This window comes from Halichoerus grypus, chromosome X (genome assembly GCF_964656455.1).
Source record: "Halichoerus grypus chromosome X, mHalGry1.hap1.1, whole genome shotgun sequence".
NCBI lineage: Eukaryota > Metazoa > Chordata > Mammalia > Carnivora > Phocidae > Halichoerus > Halichoerus grypus.
In genome coordinates, this window is record NC_135727.1 from 58,202,783 (window position 1) to 58,224,714 (window position 21,932).

A 21,932-nucleotide genomic window follows, 5' to 3' on the forward strand; every position below is an offset into this window, starting at 1 on the left:
GGAAAACTACTTTACCAGAGCCTTATCTGACTTAGGAAGGGCAATTAGACAACACCAGCCCCCTCCAGTCTTCCTTTTTCAGATATAAGTGGTGAAAAAAAGGTTAAGAAATGCTTCTGAAGGTTACAGCCTAAGGACTCAGGCCCACTAAGAAAATGAGATTAATTACAAGATTATAGAACACTTCCCCTCCTCAGTACCTTACTGCCACATCGACAGGACTGTGGTATTACAAGAGTGGATTACAAAAAAGAGAGCTGTGAGACAAAGACTCCATTTAAGGACCTCTAGGAAAATCCAAACACAATGGCGGGGGGGGGGGCAAAAACAAGGACATTAGAGGGCATTTTAGCCACTGACACCACAACCCCAGAAACAGTAAATACAGCTTTGCTCCACATAAAGATGATACCTCATACTAAAGGTCTATCTATCTTAGTTCCTCCTACCTGATACATCATGTCTGGTTTAAAACAATTATAAGGCATGCTCAAAGGCAGGGATGGCAGGGAAGTCTGAAAAGACAAACCAAGCATCAAAAACATAATCAGATATGGCAGAAATTTTGGATTTATCAGATTGGGAATTTAAAATAATCATGATTAATATGCTAAAGCTTCAAATGGGAAAAGTAGACAATGCAAGAATAGATGGGTAACGTAAGCAGAGAGATGGACACTCCAAGACAGTGTCAAAATGAAATTCTACAACAAAACACCATAACAGAAATGAAGAATATCTTTAATGGGCTTATTAGTAGACTAGGCATGGTTGAGAAAAAAATCTGAGCTGGAAAATATGTCAGTAGAACCTTCCCAAACTGAAATGCAAAGAGAAGAAGAAGAAAAAAAAAAAAAACAATAGAATACCCAAGAACTATAGGGCAACTACAAAAGGTGTAACATAGGTGTAATGAAAATACCAGAAGGAGAAGAAATAGATAAAGGAGCAGAAGAAATATTTGAAGTAATAATAGGTAAGAATTTTCCAAAATTAATGACAGACACCAAACCACAGATTGGAAATCTCAGAGAACACTAAGGAAGATAAATACCCAAAATTCTACACCTAGGTATATCAGATTAAAACTGTAGAAAATCAAAGACAAAGAGAATCTTTGAAAGAAGCCAGGGTTGGGGGCGGGAGGAGAGAGCTATTACAATAATCAAAGAGAGACATGATGATGGCTCAGATTAGGGTGGTGGCAGTGGAGGTAGAGAAAAGTGGTTGGATTTAATGTATATCTTGAAGATAAAGCTGACAGAATTTCCTGATGGATTGGAAATGGGACATAAGAATAAGTAGAGGTGAAGAGCATGACACTAGCATCAGACAAATCAGGAATTCTTCTTAACCGTAGTCATCTCCTTTAAACGTTACCTTCATCTACTATTCCAGATTTTCATCACCCTAAATAACAATTTCATAGGGTAAAATTGAGGTTATGATGTGATGACTCTAGCTTCCTGATTCTTGCCATTGAGCTTTCACATATAAACTTCTCTACACTGGCTTCCATCATTAACTCCTTCGTTCTCATCTCAGTAGAAGAGGTATTTACCGTTTTTAACAAATCCCATCCTCCCATTTGTGTTCTAGATCCCATCCTCTTCAGTTTCCTTACAGTCCCTCTTCCTTGATTATCCCCTTTCTCCTGAATCTTAAGCCTCTCCCTTTATGTTGGCTCCTTTTTATCAGCATTTAAACACAGTCAAGTCTTTTGAAAGAGAGAAAGAGGGAGGGAGAGTGGGAAGGAAGAAGGCAGGGAGAGAAAGAGAAAAGGAGAGGGAGGGAGACCTCCATTAAGCCAATTGTGCCTTCAGTTATCACTATTTCTCTCTTCTTCACAGCACAGCTAGTTTTAAGAATAATATTCATTCATTGCTTCTAATCTTTCACTTCTTATCCACTCCTCAGCCTAACACAGTTTGATTCCATTTCATTCATTTCACTGAAATTGAAACTGTACTCAATAAGTTTATATATAACCTACTTGTTGCTAAATCTAGTGGGTACTTTTCAGTCTTTATCTCCTGTGCAACATTTGACACTGGTGACTACTCCCTTCTGGAAACTCTTATCCCTTGGCTTCTGTGACATCATTATCTCCCTGGTTTTCTCCATACCTCTATAGACAATTCAGTCTTCTTCAAGTGCTCCTCTTCTTCTATTTAGTCCATATACAATGGTACTTCTTAGGACTCCATCAGTGGGGTTCTGATCTTTTTGTACTCTCTGTTGAGTAACCTCACTGTCCTCAATTACTAACTCTCTGAAAGTAGGCCTAAATCTATTTCCAACCCAGATGTCCAACTGCTAACTGAACATCTCTGCTTGGAAATTTCAAAGGTAACTCAAATATGACATAACTGAACTCGTAATTTTGCCTCTGTGCTTGATCCTTCCCTTCTCTATATGCCATGTTTCATTAAACTGCATTCTTATCCATCTATTCACTAAGCCCCAAACCCAGGGGTCTTCTTATATTCTACCATCTCCCCCATCCTCACATGTAGTCAGTAATCAAGTCCCCTCACTTCTACCCCTAAATAATTATTGAATGTATCCTCTTTCTTGTGTACATCCACAGCTTTATTTCAGAACTTCATTTTTTAAAGTGTAGATTAAAGTAACAATCTCTCAACTGTTTTGGTTCTTTCCCTCTTTCATTAGATTTATCTCTGAAGCAAGACTTATGTCACTGTCCTGCTTAAAATCCTTTGATGGCTTTCAATCCCTTCAGGATAAAGTCAAACTCCTTAGCAAAATCAGATCAAGTATTTTTTTTTAAGATCTGGCTCCTGCTTACCTCTTCAGCTTTATCTATTGCTACTCCTTCCCTCACACTCACATTGAACAAGTTGCAGTATTATGGAATTTTCCTTGCTTTTTGTTATCTCTAGACTTTGATAAAAAGCTTCTTCCACTGCTTGAAATACACCCCATTCTCCTTTAATATGAATAACTCCTATTTCTCACTTATAACTCAGCTCAGGCTGTCACCTATTCCAAAAAAACTTTACTTGATCATTTAATTTGAGACAGATGTTCTTTTGCTTGCTCCTTTGGCACCCTCTGCATATCTCTAGCACAGTACTTACATTGATTTTATCTATATCATCTATCTATCTATCATCTATCTATCATCTATCTATCTATCTATCTATCTATCATCTTTCTATCATCTATCTATCATCATCTATCAATAGGTCTGTCTTTCTAATAATACTGAAACCGTTGAGAACAGAGATTTGTCTTAATCACCTTTTGGCTCCTCAGAGCCTGACATAATATCTGCCTGGCACATAGTAACTGATCAGTAAATGTTTTATGAATGAATGCTTAACTGAATAAGTGCTTTTCCCCTTTCTTCAATCTAATCTCAACAATTTCTACATTCTCTTCCATTCATGTCTTCCTTGTCTCATGAGTCAAACATTTCTTTCTTCTTTCTTTCTTTCTTCTTTCTTCTTTCTTCTTTTTCTTGGTTTAATCTTTCTTAAAGACTTGTCTTGAAGTCTTCTATTGGCAGAATACTTAAAAGTATGTATGCACAAATACACATATATACACATATAAATTTGTAGAAGTTTTATGTTATTATTACTGGACTAGAATACTCATTAATTGAAGTCATGTACTTTTGGAACTTTAATTCTAAGCACAGAAGAAATATTCTGTTCTTTGTGCAAAATTCTTTTATTTACTTCAAGAGCTCCTTAAAATATGTATTTCTTTCCGTTTAGTTTTTTTAATAATGCAAAGAGTGATTTATTCTTTTCTATGTAATGTAATGTATATATAGCATTTGCACTTCATCATTTATAATTATAGAAAGCAGGAAGAATTAAAATATTTTATTCAGGCAAAATAATTATATAACTACTAAGTGCCAATAGAAGGCAATGATGTAAAATAACTTACTTCATGGCATGGTCATCATTTGGGTTGAAAAAAATTCAGTAACAATTCAGATTTTTTTAGTATCAGATTTTTTGTTATTTGCCAAAAGGATATGGAGGAAATTAAGATCATTATTTGTTTTACAAATGGAGAGGTTGAGGTAGAGAAGTTAATACCTTCACCCAGATCACACAGTTTAGATTAGGGGTTAATCTAAACCCTAAACTAACAGTTCTCTGTTCTCTGACCTTATGCTATGAATAATAACAAAACATATATTTGTATAGTGCTTTAGAGTTTAAAAAGCACTTTCAGATGCATTGCCTTCTTTGATCCTCAAAATCATCTTTGAGGTAAGGTGAATACTATCTCCAATTTATAGACAAGAAAGCAGGGCTGGGGTAAGGTGGTGGGGGCAGGACTCAGAGAGAGATTAAATAACTTCTCAAAATTATATAACTAGTAAAGACTTAGAGATGGGACTAGGATTCAAGTCTTTTGGCTCTAAATCACACACTAAATCACAATAAACTATATAGGAATCTGAATCAGCAAGTTAGTTACAAAGATAAAATTAGCTTTTTATTTTACTTTATCCTATAGTTTTTGTAAAATACATCACTAAAGAATTCTAAAATGGCAGACTTTGAGGAAGTTGAGGTAATAAATTAAAATACTCATTGAGTCAATTTTCCAATGTTTCAAAATAACTCTGAACCTTGATTCATGAGTCATTTTAACTATGGTAAATAAGTTACCTTTAATGGTATATACGGCTTAATCAAAACAGAGGAGTGAAATTTATAATTAAAGAGATAAAGGCTATCATTTGATATATCAACCTCTGGAGGTTTGTTCAAGTTTTGGGCAACTTATTAGGTACCTAGCCCTGTGCTAAGTGTTCTGCAGGCTATAGAACTCAGATAAGACATTGCTGCTGCTCCTTGAGAATTTTATACCCCGGTTAGGTTGTCTAATCAATAAGCATAAGACAATCACATAAAAAGCAAGTATCAACATAGTATAGTTTATAAGTGCTGAAGAAATTCACAGAAAAGAAGATCAGTAAGGCTGGAGTAGCAGGAGGGTATCTCACTATACTGAAAGTAGCAGTATAGGATCCAGTTAAAAAGAAAAGACTTTGGCACTAGGCTACCTAAGTTTAAATCCCAGTCTACCACTTACTAAATGTGTAACCTTGGTTGGGCAAGTAACTTAACGTCTTCTGTGCCCTCAGGATCTTCACCTGTAAAATGAGGATAACAATATACCTATATAAAAGGATTACTGGGAGTATTAAGTGAATTAATATGTTCATAATGTTCAGAACAATTCCAAGCACCTAATGCTATATGTAAAAAAGAAAATGATGAATAACATGGATACATGGGAAGGGCAGACTAGAGGGGTAAAGCCTGAAGCTAGGGAGACCAAATGAGAAGATGATACATTAATCCAGGCTAAGGTGATGTAGGATGGGAAGGATGTGACAGATACAAAATTCAAAGCAATGATGGGCTCCTTTTGTGAAGGACTGAAGGTACATAAAGGGAAGGGAAAGCCTAAAATCTATTATAGTCATGGAGTGATCCTCAGATTAACTCTTGGGAAGCTAGGTCACTCCTGGAAACTTTGAGGTCATTCAGAATTTCCTGGGTCCCTACTAAATTCTTTTTTGGCCTTCAAGACATCTTCTAGACTATGAGTAATACAGGATTACAATGAGTGAAGCATACTTGAATCTCCTGAGCTACGTTATTGGTCAGGCAATTCTTTCCCTTCAGAGTTCACTATCTGAGCAAGCAGTTCATAATGTTTTTAAAAAACTAGACATTGAAATTTAAGGCAATGCTTAGCAATGGATCACATATTTGGTGAGCTCTTCAATGGAATGATTCAAGAATGAATTGACTGGACTGTGGAAAGACAGTTTTATTATTGCAAATTTCATAGCATTGATGCACTGTAAAGAAAACTTAGCTTTCTTATACTTCTTAACAGTTCTTTCTTATGGGGTCATTACAGACTCACTTTAAGATAAATTCTTGTGTATGCAGAGTTCAGAAATGATATCTCCTGTTTATATAAGCCAGTGGGCAATTCTTTTTTCTACACACACACACACACACACACACACACACTTACTTTCCTATGTTTTTCTACCTTCAAGTGGAAGGAAAAAACATGTTTCAGATTTAAGCAATGAAGGGTTCTTTTTTGCTTCTGCCCTCACTTTTTGCCTGGCCAATACTTACTCACTTTAATTGTCACTTCCCAATTAAGGTACCCACTTTTTTACATTAAAAGAAAACCCAACAAATTCAACACCCCTGTGATACTCTCTCACACACCCCATGGTTCTTCTTCATGGCACTTATCACACCTTTTTCTCACACAGATGGATAGATATAATTTAATGTTTGCCTCCCCCACTATACTCTAGCTCCACGAGGGCAAGGACCACATTGATTTTGTGAACCAGTGTATTCCCAGTGCATGAAGTGATGTCTGGCACATAAGTGCTCAGTACATTATTTGTTTAATGAGCAAAGTGGAAAAGAAAGCTGGCATTTATTGAATACCTAGTCCTATGCTAGACACTTTATATATAAACTCATATTTGTTCTTTCTTTCTTTATTTTTATTTTTTATTATTTTTTATTTTTTTATGTTTAGCCAGCATATAGTACATCATACTTGTTCTTTACAACAGTTTTGTGAGGAAGGTATTATTAGCACATTTTAAAGAGGTGGAAACTGAGGTTCAGAGAGACTAACTTTTCTAACATCACAGCATTATTAATGGCAGTGCCAGGATTCAACCTGAAGACTGATTTCAAAGCTAGTGCTCTTCGCTCTACCTCATTGCTCCTTTTTTTAAATTGAGATATAATTGACATATAACATTGTGTAAGTTATATATTACAATATGATTATTACAGTAGCATTACTCTATTATGTCACATAATTATTTCTTTTTTTGTATTGAGAACAGTTGAAATCTAGTCTTAGAAACTTTGAAGTTACAGTATTGTGGACTATAATCACTATGCTGTGCATTAGCTCTCCGGAACTTATCTATCTACTAGTTTTAAGTTTTTTAACATTTATTTATTTAAAGAATTTATTTATTTATTTGACACAGAGAGAGAGCACAAGCAGGGGGAGCGGGAGAGGGAGAAGCAGGCTTCCCGTGGAGCAGGGAGCCAGATGCGGGACTCGATCCCAAGACCCTGGGATCATGACCTGAACTGAAGGCAGTCGCTTAACCAACTGAGCCACCCAGGTGCCCCTAGTTGTAAGTTTTTAACCCTTAAACATCTCCTCAATTCCCTCACTCTCAGCCCTTTACCACATTGCTTTAATATCTGTTTAGTGTGACTTTTCCACTGAATCAATGATATAAGGGATGCTCTCTGGAGCCATATTTAAAAGTAACAGAAGAAAAGAATAAGGCAAATGTTTGAAGCTAAATACTTACACTTCAGTCCCAAATATCTAAGTATCATAGAAAAAGCTGGATTATAAATAACTATTCAAATGCATTTTTGTAGAGTAGCGTATTGATAAATCATGGAGTCAATAGCATAGTCCTTGACTTTTTAAAGCAATTATTTTATTTTTGGTAATTTAAAAAAAATCAAACAATACAGAAGTATATAAAGTAAAAACCTAAACCCCTTACCCTTGTCTCAATCCCACTCTCCAGCAGTAACCAGATTTAACAGTTTGTTGTGAATGTGACTTTTTGGTTTCTGAAAAATCATCTACAGTTTCCATTAAGCGATTTATGTAACTCATGTTTGGCAGGTGTTACAACAGTGAATCTAAGAATTGGCATATGTTTTTCATTTAGTGTGTGTGTTCTTAGAGCACATCTCTTTGTAGTAATTGACATGTAGGGTTCAAAGGGCCTCACAGAATTCACACTGTTTTTCCCACTTTAGGAGACCTGTTCTTTCCCTTTCTTTTCTTTCATACAGTCACTTATTTATTTGTTTCAACATGTATTGAGTCCTTACTGTATACTAGGCACTGGAAACACAAATCATGAGCAAGGCAGACACAGTCCCTGTTCTCATTACAGGTTAGAGGGAAGACACAGATATAAAATTTTAATTCAGGGTGATGAGTATTATGACAGACTGTGGCTCTTAACATTTAGTGTGCATCAGAATCATTTGGGATGCTAGTTAACTTGCAGACTGGCTCTACACCAGACCACTGAATCAGAACATCTGGAGGGTAGATCCTAGGATTTTTCATTTTAATAAGCTCCCAGATGTTCTGATGTGGGTGTTTTCTTTTGGCAATGTATAGAAGAAGAATGGGGTTCAATAGGAAGTGCATGGGGGCAAGTTTGTTTAAAGGAAGGCTGCTGCAAAAAGTTATGTCTACATTGAGATTTGAATAATGAGTAAGAATTAACTAGGCAATTGGAAATTGGGCATTGAGAAGTGGGTAAAAGCATAACAAGAAGAGACACTGCCTGAATACGGGGGGGCGGGGGGAGGGAGAGATAGTGTCTGCACTCAGAAAGTGAAAACAAGTTCAATATAGCTAAGAATAGAGTTTGAGGTAGGTAGGGGAGTGGCAAGTGGATAAGAACCCCAGTTGAAAGGGTAGCTTGAGGTGATAACCAAGGCTGGTAACCACAGGGATCATTAACATTTAAGGGAGATGTAGAGGAGGAGGTTAAGAAGATTAACAAGGGCCATTTAATTATTTTGTTATATTCTTAGTCGATTAGCTATTTCTTGTTTTCCACTTATAGATATCATTATCACTCTAAATATAATAATCCTTTACATTTGTAAATTCTTATACACTTTTTCATTTGAATAAACCCTCACAACAAATCTGTGAGGCTGCACAGGTATTACTGTTTCAACTTTAAACATGAGAAAACTATGGCTCAAAGAGGTTAAGTTTCCTAAGGCCTCAAAGTTACTAAGAAGCACAGAATGGACTCTTGAACTAGGATTTTTTGTTTGCTGTTTTGTTTTCGGTTTTTTTGATGCCAAATTCAATATTCTTCTATCTCTTTCTCTGAAAGCATTTTGAATTCTGAGCTTATCCTCCAAAATTCTATTTACTCCAACTGTCTGAAACCCATTACAATGGTAAGAATATTATCACCAAACAAGTGATGATGGCACAGAGCCCAGAGCCAAATTAAGCAGAACCCATTTTTTTTCACCTCTATGATGGAAAACTCTAATTTTTTTTTTGTAATAGATAGGTTTGTAGAAGAAGAGGAGTGTGTCTTAGAGTATATGTTTCAAAATCACTAGCATTTGGTGAGCAATAACATTTTCCATTGTAGTCCATAATATAACAGAAGATAGTTTATTGCTATGACTTTTCTAGTTCCAAAGTTCAAGTGAAGGAGAATTCTCTCATCAAACACCAGTAACATAAACTCAGTTTCTGGAAACATGCTTCCTTTAACTTTGCTTCCTGCTATCTTGAATGTTTCCTAATAACCTTGAAGTAAATTGAGTTCTCAATTTCATGTTAGCCTTTTTGGTCAGCTTTCATCCCAGCATTATATTCTTCTTAACAGCTTTAATTTTACCTCCCATTTTCTCCAAGAATATTATTTCTTGATTGGATGTGGAAAAGACTCTCATTATTCCTCTTTTGGAGCTGGGGTTTACTTTTAAACTAGGGACATTTCAGAAAGACAATAACTAAATAATTAAAAGTTAGTAAGATTAGTGAGTACAAATAAGGAGAAGAGGATATGAACTTTCTCTGGGGCCATAGCTGTAGTATCAGTCCCCTGCCTCACTACCACCATACTCTGAAGAGAGAGGCTTTCCAAGAATATTAATACAGGAACAGCGATATTTGAAGAGACTAGAAAAGTAAGATTATAATAATATTTAGTTGGGTTACTAGGCAGTTTAAAATGAAGATTAATTGAAGGGGAAAAAGCAGGATTTAAATTACATTAAATTTCTTAATAATTAAGAATTAAAATGGGGATAAGTTATTTCTTAAATATTCCCTGAATTGTTTTATTCTAGTACTTGAATTTTTTCCTTTTAGTGTTTTGTATTCAAAAAACCTCTTAAGGATAGCTTTTCTCCCCCACTTTCCTCTGATTCTCCTTAAAATATTTGAAGAGGAGAGCCTGCACAGCTCAGTCAGTTAAGCATCCAACTCTTGGTCTTGGCTCAGGTCATGATCTCAGGGTCATGAGATCAAGTCCCGTGTCAGGCTCTGCACTGGGCATAGAGCCTGCTTAGGATTCTCTCTCGCCCTCTCCCAACCCCTGCTCTCTCTCTCTTTAAAGAAAAAAAATTACAAAATATTAGAAGAGTTAGAATAAAAATAATTTTTTTTAAAAGTAGGCTCCACATGGGCATGGAGTCCAACATGGGGTTTGAACTTACAACCCTGAGATCCAGACCTGAGCTGAGATTAAGAGTCAGACACTTAACTGACTGAGCCACCCAGGCACCCCTATATTTTTTAACATGAAAAGAATGTCCTAACTTGATACTCCCTGGGTATTTGCTGAAACTTGTATACTGAGGGAGATCTTTTACCTAAGTGTCCTATATATCAAATGCAAGGTATTTAAATATCTTAAATAGAGCTTTTGTTCAGGTTTCATCTACTGATATTTTTCTAAAAAGTTTCTGGGTTCTCCAGACATATTTAAAGTGATGTTTATTTAAAAACGTATTGCACAAATATGTTCACTGGAACACTATTTAATACTATAAAATTGGAAACAAAAATGCACATCAAATGTCATATTAAATAAAAGAAAACATATACATAGTGAAGTGACTTAGCATCTGGTTCAAAGCAGTGAGCTCAGGAATCACACTAGTTCTGGGTTTGAATCTTGGCTCAAACCAAGTTGTGTGATCTTGGTAAGTTTAACTTCTCTAAGCCTCAATTTTCCTCTCTATGAAATTAGGGTCATTATGGCTACCTCAATGTGAGGATTAAATGGGATTACATATATAAAGCATTTGCCATAGCACTGGACATTTGATAAATGTTCAGCAGGGCTTCAAACAATTTGGCATATGGTTGGTGGTTAATAAATATTTGTTCAATGATAGCAAATTTTAAAAATGTCATATGTAATGCTATAGCAGTGGGGAAAGACTAATAATATATTGCTAAGCAAAAAAAGATAGCTACCACATATCAATTATATTTAAAATTATACATAATAATAATTATATATAATTATAGTTTATGTATATATTTGTATTTTATATTTTTATTATAAAAATTATATATAATACATTAGAGAAAGAGAGAGAAGAAAGAGGGTCATTAAAATGTAAATAGTTATCTCCAGGTAGAATTCTGACAGATTTTTCATTTCTATTTTATATTTCTTAGGAAATTCATATGTCTCCCAGTCCTCTGGCATCACATATTCTAGTAATAACCAAATGTCTTGAATTCCTACCCCAAGTAACATCAGGATCTATACTCTTTACCCATCCCTCCTACTCCAAGGTAACCTTTTGTGAATCAGTTCAAGCTATAGTCAGGATTCTCAGTCTCTGGGTTCAATTCCTACAGCTGTGGCCTTCTTTCAGCACCTCTGCCTGACATGTAGTCTTCATCGTTCCACTTTCATGCTCCCAAACTACAACAAATACAAAGCTACTATGTGATGACAACCACTAAATTACTCAGGAGGAGGTAGGCATATTTCCACACAGCATATAATAGGAAAAGTTTAAAACTAAATACTGACATCTTAAAGAGAACCTTTATTGGCTGTCTTGTGCCATAAGACTCAGGCTATCACCATTATGCCAGGTTCTGCTTTGCAAGTCAAAAACTCTTCCTTTCCATTTAACATCTCTTTTCCTAGTTTCTGGAATACTCAGCCTCTTTCTCCACACAGCTCTCTTAAAAAAAAAAAAAAGTTCATTTTATGTGCAAAGCAATTTAATTCTCAGTCCCCATCCCAGACTATGCTCTGGACCCATCTTGCCTTTCACAAAAGATTACACTCAGGGAACTTGTCTAAACAAAAAAGCCATGAGGAAAAGAAAATGACGATGGAGTAAGAGAACCATAGGCTTACCTTATCCCACGAACACAACTAGATAACTAACAAATCATCCTAAATACCCCAGAAACCAACCTAAAGACTGACAAAACAACCTCCACAACCAATCAGAGAGAAGAGGCCACCTGAAAGAAGGTAGGAAGTGCAGCTATGTGGTTGAGGGGAGAAATGGATTGTGGGTGTTGTGAAAGGGAGGGAGCCATGGTCACAGAGATGAGGAAGAGAGAGGGGAGCACACAGGGGAATGCACAAGGAAAAGGTTTCCCCAAAATCATTGGCTTGGAAAACAAGAAGGACTGAATTTTGTGAGTTCTTGTAACCAACAGGGTTTAAAGCCTGGAGTTTTAAAAGTCAGCAGGCTTGGCAGGGATAGAGGCTGGAGGGCACTACCCTGCTTCTGGAGAGAAGGCAGTCAAACAACCTGGGAGCAGATGGCGTGGAAACAGCAATTTGAAGAACACCTGAGGCACATGGGGAGAGACTATTCACTCTTGGAGCATATCCCTGAGAGGCAGTGTTCACAGAGAGACCTTTCTGGGAACAAAGAAGCTGGAGAGAGCCATTTCCCTTCTCTGCCCCTGAGCATAAAGACAGAGCCACCTGTGGTGAGCACCACAGCACCAAAACTGGCTGCCTAACTTGCATATGCCAAGCCCCAAACCCCTGCACTCCGGTGGGATTCCCCTTCTCAATCATGCTTGTTTCAGTCCCAGCACAGTGGGACCCTAACCCAGAAGACCAGCATGATCCATGTTCACACCATGTCTTCCAACCAGAAAGTATGTAGGACTTCAGTTCTGGTAGAGGTGGTGTCAGGTCTCACTTCACAAGCAGACCAGAGCACATCTAGTTAAAACTCGCCACATTCAGGCCAGGGACAAAATACTGCCCACAACAGGCAAGAAGAGCCTCAGCAGAAGAGTGGCCTGAAGGTTAGAACATCCAAAACACAACAGCAGAGTGAATGCAGCACGTAACAGAGACACTCCCTGAAGTGTCAGGCCCTGGGCATTACATGATTTCTTCTTCATAAGGCCATTACTTTCAGGAGCAGAATACATGACCAGCTTTTCTAACACAGAAGGAAGAGACTTAGACAAAATGTGAAGATGGAGGAATTTATCCCAAATGAAAACAAGATAAGGCCACTCTCAGAGATCTAAGCAAAACAGATATAAGTAATATGCCTGATGGAGAATTTAAAGCAACAATCATAATGATACTCACTGGGCTTGAGAAAAAAATAGAAGACATCAGTGAGACCCTTACCTCAGAGATAAAGGTTAAAAAAAGATCAATCAGGCTGGAGTGGTGGGGGGTGGGAGGGATGGGGTGACTGGGTGGTAGACATTGGGGAGGGTATGTGCTATGGTGACCACTGTGAATTGTGTAAGACTGTTGAGTCACAGACCTGTACCTCTGAAACAAATAATATATTATATGTTAAAAAAAAAAAAGAAGAACCTAAGAAGGGAAAAATGAAGGGGGGGAAATCAGAGGGGGAGATGAACCATGAGAGACTATGGACTCTGAGAAACAAACTGAGAGTTCTAGAGGGGAGGGGGGTGGGGGGATGGGTTAGCCTGGTGATGGGTATTAAAGAGGGCACGTACTGAATGGAGCACTGGGTGTTATATGCAAACAATGAATCATGGAACACTACATCAAAAACTAATGATGGAATGTATGGTGATTAACATACCATAATAAAATAAAAAAATAATAATAATAAAATGAGGGGGAAAGGAAGAGATCTGAAACATACATAACAAAATCTCTTTAATCAGGCTGGTAGGTACATGGATGTTTTGTTACCCTCTATGATTTTCTGAATGTTTGTAATAATTAATTGTTTTTAAAATGCTTTAATATGAAAAATGTTAATTATCCAAATAAAAAATAAAACCTTAAAAAAAAAGATCAATCAGAGATGAAGAGTTTAATAAATGAGATTAGAAATATGCTTGATGAAATAAAAAGAAGGCTGGAAGAAGGAGAGGAACGAATTAGTGACCTAGAGGACAATAATGGAAAGTAATGAAGCTGAACAAAAGAGAGAAAGAAGAATTACACAAAACAAGAATAGACTTAGGGAACTCAGTGACTCCACCAAACATAATAACATTCATGTATTACAGACGTCCTAGAACAAGAGAGAGGAAAGGGGGCAGAAAATTTATTTGAAGAAATAATAGCTGAAAACTTCCCTAATCTGGGGAAGGAAACAGACATCCAGATCCAGGAGGCACAGAAAACTCCCATCAAAATCAACAAAACCAGGCCAACACCAAGACATACTGTAATTAAATTTGCAAAATATAGTGATAAAGAAAAAAGTGTAAAAGCAGCAGGACAAAAGAAGTCCTTAACTTACAAGGGGAAATCCATAAGGTAAGCTGGAGATTTCTCAACAGAAACTTTGCAAGCCAGAAGGGAGTAGCATGATATAATTAAAGTGCTGAAGGAAAAAATCTTCAACAAAGAATACTCCATCTGGCAAGGCTATCATTCAGAATAGAAGGAGAGGTAGTTTCCCAAAGGATACAAAAATACTGATTCAAAGGGGCACATGCACCCTGATGTATATATCAACAATAGCCAAATTATGGAAAGAGCCAAAGTGTCCATTGATTGATGAATGGATAAAGAAGATGTGATATATATATCCACATACAATTGACTATTACTCAGCCATCAAAAAGAATGAAATCTTGCCATTTGTAACAACATGGATGGAGCTAGAGTGTATTATGCTAAGTGAAACAAGTCAGTCAGAGAAAGACAAATACCATATGATTTCACTCATATGTGGAATTTAAGAAACAAAACAGATGAACATAGGGGAAGGGGAAAAAGAAAAAAAAAAAAGGAGAGAGCTAAACAAGCCATAATTGACTCTTAATGATAGAGAACAAACTGAGGGTTGATGGAGGGGAGGTGGGCAGGGGATGGGCTAAATGCATGATGGGTATTAAGAAGGGCACTTTTGTGTTGAGCATGGGTGTTATATGTAAGTGATGAATCACTAAATTCTACTCCTGAAACCAATATTACACTATATGTTAACTGACTGTAATTTAAATACATTTGAAAAGAGCAAAAATATAGAGTGTTTACATATTTTTGAGACATTGCACACACACACAAAATGTTTCCCAAACAAAAACGTAAGGAGTTCATGACCACTAAACCAGCCCTATAAGAAATATTAAAGGGGACTCTTTGAGTGTAAGAGAGATCAAGAGTGACAAAGACAAGAAAGGATCAGAGAAAATCTCCAGAAACAATGACAAAACAAGTAATAAAATAGCAATAAATACATACCTATCAATAATTACTTTGAATGTTAATGGACTAAATGCTCCAATCAAAACACATACAATGTCAGAAAGGGTGATGTTGTATGGAAGTGCTGAATCACTGTATTGTACACCAGAATCTAATAATACACTGTATGTTACTTAACTAGAATTAAAGTAAGAATTTATTTATTTTTTAAAGATTTTATTTATTTGAGAGAGTGAGAGCCAGAGAGCATGAGAGGGGTGAGAGAGCACGAGCAGGGTGAAGGGCAGAGGAAGAAGCAGACTCCCCACTGAGCAGGGAGCCCGATGGGGGGCTCAATCCTGAGACTCCAGGTTCATGACCTGAGCCGAAGGCAGATGCTTAACCGACTGAGCCACCCAGGTGCCCCTAAAATAAGAATTTAAAAAGAAGAAAAAAAGACAAAGGGTGTCAGAATAGATTTAAAAAACAGACCCATCTATATGCTGCCCACAAGAGACTCATTTTAGACCTAAAAACACCTGCACATTAAACGTGAGGGGATGGAGAAACATTTATCATGCAAAAAAATGTCAAAAGGAAGCTGGGAGCAATAGTTATATTGGACAAACTAGACTTTACAAGAAAGATTATAACAAGAGAAAAAGAAGGGCACTATGTAAACATAAAGGGGACAATCCAACAAGAAATAACAATTGTAAATATTTATGCACCCAACATGGGTACATCCACAGACAGAAAACAGTTAATAACATACATTAAATAGCTAATGGATAATAATACAATAATAGTAGTAACACCCCACTTACATCAATGGACAGATCATCTAAACAGAAAATCAACAAGGAAACAATGGCTTTGAATGACACACTGGACCAGATGGACTGAACAGATATATTCAGAACATTCCAACCTAAAACAACAGAATACACTTTCTTTTCAAGTGAACATGGGACATTCTCCAGAATAGATCACATATAAGGTCACAAAACAGGCCTCAACAAATACAAATAGATTGAAGACACACCATGCACCTTTTCTGACCACAACACTATGAAATTAGAAGTCAACCACAAGAAAAAAATCTGGAAAGTCCACAAATACGTGGAGGTTAAATAACATGCTACTAGACAATGAATGAGTCAACCAGGAAATAAAGAAGATGTAAAAAGATACATGGAAACAAATGGAAATGAAAACACAACAGTCCAAAACATTTGGGATGCAGGAAAAGTAGTCCTAAGAGGGAAGTATATAGCAATACAGTCCTATCTTAAGAAGGAAGAAAAGTCTCAAATAAACAACCTAACTTTACATATAAAGGAACTACAAAAGAACAATAAAGCCTAAAGCCAGCAGAAGGAAGGAAATAATAAAGGTTAGGGCAGAAATCAATGATCTAGAAACAAACAAAGGAAAAACAGTAGAACAGATGAATGAAACCAGGAGCTCTCTGAAAAAATTAATAAAATTGATAACCCCCTAGCCAGACTTATCAAAAGGAAAATAGAAGGACCCAAATAAATAAAATAACAAAAGAGAGAGGAGCAATAACAACCAACCTCACAGAAATACAAACAATTATAAGAGAATATTATGAAAAATTATATGCCAACAAATTGGACAACCTGGAAGGGATAAATTCCTAGAAAGATATAAATTACCAAAAAGGAAACAGGAAGAAATAGAAAACTTGAACAGACCAATAACCAGCAAAGAAGTTGAATCAGTAATCAAAAAACTCCCAACAAGTAAGTCCAGGTCTGGATGACTTCATAGGTTAATTCTACCAAACATTTAAACAGAAGTTAATACCTATTCTCAAACTATTCCAAAAAAATAGAAAAGGAAGGAAAACTTCCAAATTCATTTTATCAATTATTTACAGGCCAGTATTACCCTGATATGAAAACCAGATAAAGACACCACAAATAAGAGAACTACAGGCCAATATCTCTGATGAACATAGATGCAAAAATCCTCAACAAAATACTAACAAACCAAATGCAACAATACACTTAAAAAAAAAAATTATACACCACAATCAAGTAGGAATTATTCCCATGATGCAATGGTGGTTCATTATTCACAAATCAAGCAATGTGATACCCCACATTAATAAAAGAAATGATAAGCACCATATGATCATTTCAAATGATGCAGAAAAAGCATTTGACAATGTACAACACGCATTCATGATAAAAACCATCTACAGAGGAGGTTTAGAGGGAACATACACCAACATCATAAAGGCCATCTATGAAAAACCCACAGCTAATATTATCTTTTTTTTTTTGCTTTCCTCTTTATTTTTTATTTTTTTATTATGTTATGCTAATCACCATACATTACATCATTAGTTTTTGATGTAGTGTTCCATGATTCATTGTTTGCGTATAACACCCAGTGCCCCATGCAGTACATGCCCTCTTTAATACCCATCACCAGGCTAACCCATCCCCCCACCCCCCTCCCCTCTGGAACCCTGTTTGTTTCTCAGAGTCCATAGTCTCTTATGGTTCGTCTCCCCCTCCGATTTCCCCCCCTTCATTTTTCCCTTCCTGCTATCTTCTTAAATTGGGCAAAAACTGAGAGCTTTTCCTCGACAGTCAGGAAGAAGACAGGGATGTCCAATCTCACCAGTTATTTAACATTGTACCAGCCACAGCAATCAGATAACAAAAAGAAATAAAAGGCATCCAAATTTGCAAGGAAGAAGTAAAAATTTTACTATTTCAGATGACATGATACTATATAAAGAAAACCCTAAAGACTTGACCAAAACACTGCTAGAAGTGATACATGAATTCAGTATAATTGCAGGATACAAAATCAAAGTATAGAAATCTGTTGTACTTCTATACACTGATAATGAAGCAGCAGAAAGAGAAATTAAAGAATCAATTCCATTTACAACTGCATCCAAAATCATAAGATACCTAGGAATAAACCTAACCAAAGAGATGAAATATCTGTACTCTGAAAACTATAAAACACAGATGAAAGAAATTGAAGATGACACGAAGAAATGGAAAGATATTCCATGCTCATGGATTGGAAAAACAAATATTGTTACAATGTCTATACTACCCGAAGCAATCTACACACTTAATCCAATTGCTATCAAAATACCACCAGCATTTTTTACAGAGCTAGAACAAACTGCTAAAATTAATGGAACTACAAAAGATCCCAAATAGTCAAAGCAACCTTGGGAAAAAAAAAAAAAAAGCAAAGCTGGAGGCATCACTATTCCAGACTTCAAGTTATATTACAAAGCTGTAGTAATCAAAACAGTATGGTGCTGGCACAAAAATAGACACAAAGATCAATAGAACAGAATAGAAATACCAGAAATGAACCCACAACTATATCATCAATTAATCTTCAATAAAGGAGGAAAGGATATTCCATGGGAAAAAGAATTTCTCTTCAGCAAATGGTATTGGGAACATGGGACAGCCACATGCATAAGAATGAATCTGGACCACTTCCTTACACCAAACACAAAAATAAACTCAAAATGGATTAAAGATAAGAAACCATTAAAATACCAGAGGAGAACACAGGCAGTAACCTCTGACATTGGCCATAGCAACTTCTTTCTAGATATGTCTCCTGAGGCAAGGGAATCAAAAGCAAAAATAATCTCTTGGGACTTCATCAAAATAAAATGCTTCTGCACAGTGAAAGAAACAACAAAACTAAAAGGCATCCTATAGAGTGGGAGAAGATATTTGCAAAGGACATATCTAATAAATGGTTAGTATTCAAAATACATAAAGAGCTTATAAAACTCAACACCCACAAATGAAAAATCCAATTAAAGTTGGGTAGAAGACATGAATAGACATTTCTCCAAAGAAGACATACAGATGGCCAACAGACACATGAAAAGATGCTCAACATTACTCATCATCAGGGAAATAAAAAACTACAATGAGATTTCATCTCACATCTCTCAGAATGGCTAAAATCAACAACACAAGAATCAATAGGTGTTGGTGAGAATGTGGGGAAAAGGGAACCCTCTTGCACTGTTGGTGGGAATGCAAACTGGTGCAGCCACTCTGGAAAATAGTATGGAGGTTCCTCAAAAAGTTAAAAATAGAACTACCCTATGATCCAGCAATTGCACTACTAGGTATTTATCCGAAGAATACAAAAATAATGATTCAAAGGGATACAGGCACCCCAATGTTCATAGCAGCCTTATCTACAATAGGCAAATTCTGCAAATAGCCCAAGTGTCCACTGACTGATGAATGGATAAAGAAGATGTGGTACATATATACAATGGGATATTACTCAGCCATAAGAAATAATGAAATCTTGTCATCTGAAGGACGTGGATGGAGCTAGAGAGTATTATGCTCAGTGAAATAAGTCAGAGTAAGGCAAATAACATAGGATTTCACTCATATGTGGAATTTAAGAAACAAAACAAAGGAGCAATCGGGGGGAAAAAAAGCCTTAACTATAGAGAACAAACAAACTCCTTTACTAAAATGGAGCTGGGTGGGGGGGATGGGTGAAATAAGTGATGGGGATTAAGGAGGGCACTTATTGGGATAAGCACTGAGTGTTGTATGGAAGTGTTGAATCACTATGTTGTACACCTGAAACAATATTACACTGTATGTTAACTAACAGCAATTCAAATAAAAACTTAAGAAAAAATAAACAAAATAGCCATGTATCCCAGATCTGCACCCTCAGGTAAGCAGAGACAGCATAAGCAAAGTGATGATTTTCCCTTAATTGGAAATTTGCTGCTGGTATTTGGAAAGAAACTTCAAATTCTTGGGTGTGCTCAAGTAAAGTGGTGAGGTATTTTTTTTTTTTTTTTTTTGGCTGTCTGTTAGATATTTTCCAAATGTTTTATAATAAGCATGTATTCTGAAATAAAATAAAATATAGCAAATATTATGAAAATAATAAGTGGTACTTACTGATAGATGCCTCCAAAGCACCTTAAGTTTTTATTTCAGAAAATATCCTATATGTTAGCTCTGTTCTAGTCTGGCTCCCTGCATTAAGCTCCACCCCTCCCACCCACCCCCTATCCCCCAGTCCACTCAATTTTCTGCCTTTTCTTTTTCTTTTATTTCTTTTTATTTGCATTTTCAGAAGTAAAAACTAAAAGCCTGTGAAATTAAAAGGGATAGGAAAAAAAAATATTGGCTCTGAGGTATATGGAGATTCCAACAAATTTAAATTCTGTTTGCTATAGATTAAAACTATACAAATGCCTTTTCAACTGTGAATATTCATTTAGACGAAACCAAGCTAGGGTCAGAATTTAGAATATAGGATTTTACTTTGCATCTTCATAAAAGGGCATGTTATGAGTTGGAGTCATTTTAATGCATAAACATATCCATATTTTTAGATGGGAATTATATTAAATTTAAAACATTTTGTTAGAGCAGACAATGCATGCAGTTTGAAATCTTAGAATTTGGCAGGTCTTGGCGTATGTAATTCACTACATAGACTGTAATAAAATAGTATGTTAACTCTAATAATAACATTTAAAAAATTTTTCTGATAAGGTCTGGAAATGACAAAAACCTCAAATTAATATGTATACTTTTATTAAATATAATCATTTAGACTTTGAGTTCCCAAACTGGATAACACTGCCACCTTGTGGCAAACACTGATTATTGAAGATTTTGTTTAAATATTAAAACAACAACAACTTAGTTTTTCCCTGATGTTATTACAGCTACAGTGTGAAGATATTTGCATGGCTAATGGAGGCAATCTCATTCTGTATTCCGAAGATGGGACAATTTGTGTTAATAAGTAAGTGAGCAAGAATATGCATTGTTGGTGTGTTCTCTTAAAATCAAAATTGCATAATACTCAAACTCAACATTCTTTAAAAAGAAAATGAAAACCTAACATGGCTTTCAAGTGATGTAAATGTTTATGAGCCAAAATACAGAAGAAACTATTTAACAGAGCTAGGTCACTAAACTGTAATTTCTAGTTTTACCTCTTTAAGGGATCAACTGGACATGTGCCTCCTCTAAAAAAGCAGGAAAAAAAAGTCAAACATCCCCATGATAAATTATGCAAATGGTTTGATTTTAAAAAGCAAACAGCAAGATTCCTTCACCCCTTTCATGGCATTTCAGAAAAACCAAAATGGTAACTGGGTTTTCCTAATTTTGTCTGAACTTTTCATTGTGTGACCTAAGTCAGGTTATCTAATGTCTCTGAGTCTGTCTCCTGAAAAAATGGTCATAATAATATCATCTACATCACTGGATTGTTGTGAGGATAAAATGAATTATTGCAAGTAAATTGTTCCTTAAAATCATGCCTGACATCATAGGAATCGTTCATAAAATTTTAGCTCTCATTATTATTACAAATGGATTGAGATCAAATTACCTACATATATGTTAGGTTTAGCATAATTCTGTGATGTGACTTGATTTGCCTGTCATTATATGAAAATGGGCCCTCTAGGTTCCATTTATAGCCAGTATAGGCCAAATGGTGATTGTGGCCCCACAGTTCTATTTACTGTTCTGTCCATGGGCTGGGCTTTGGATTCTGTCCCCATTCTGCCATGTATTAGACTTGGATAAACTACTTAATTCAAATTCCACTTTTTTATTAATAAAGTGTAGAACAACAGTATATATCTCACAGAGTTGCTTAGATGATT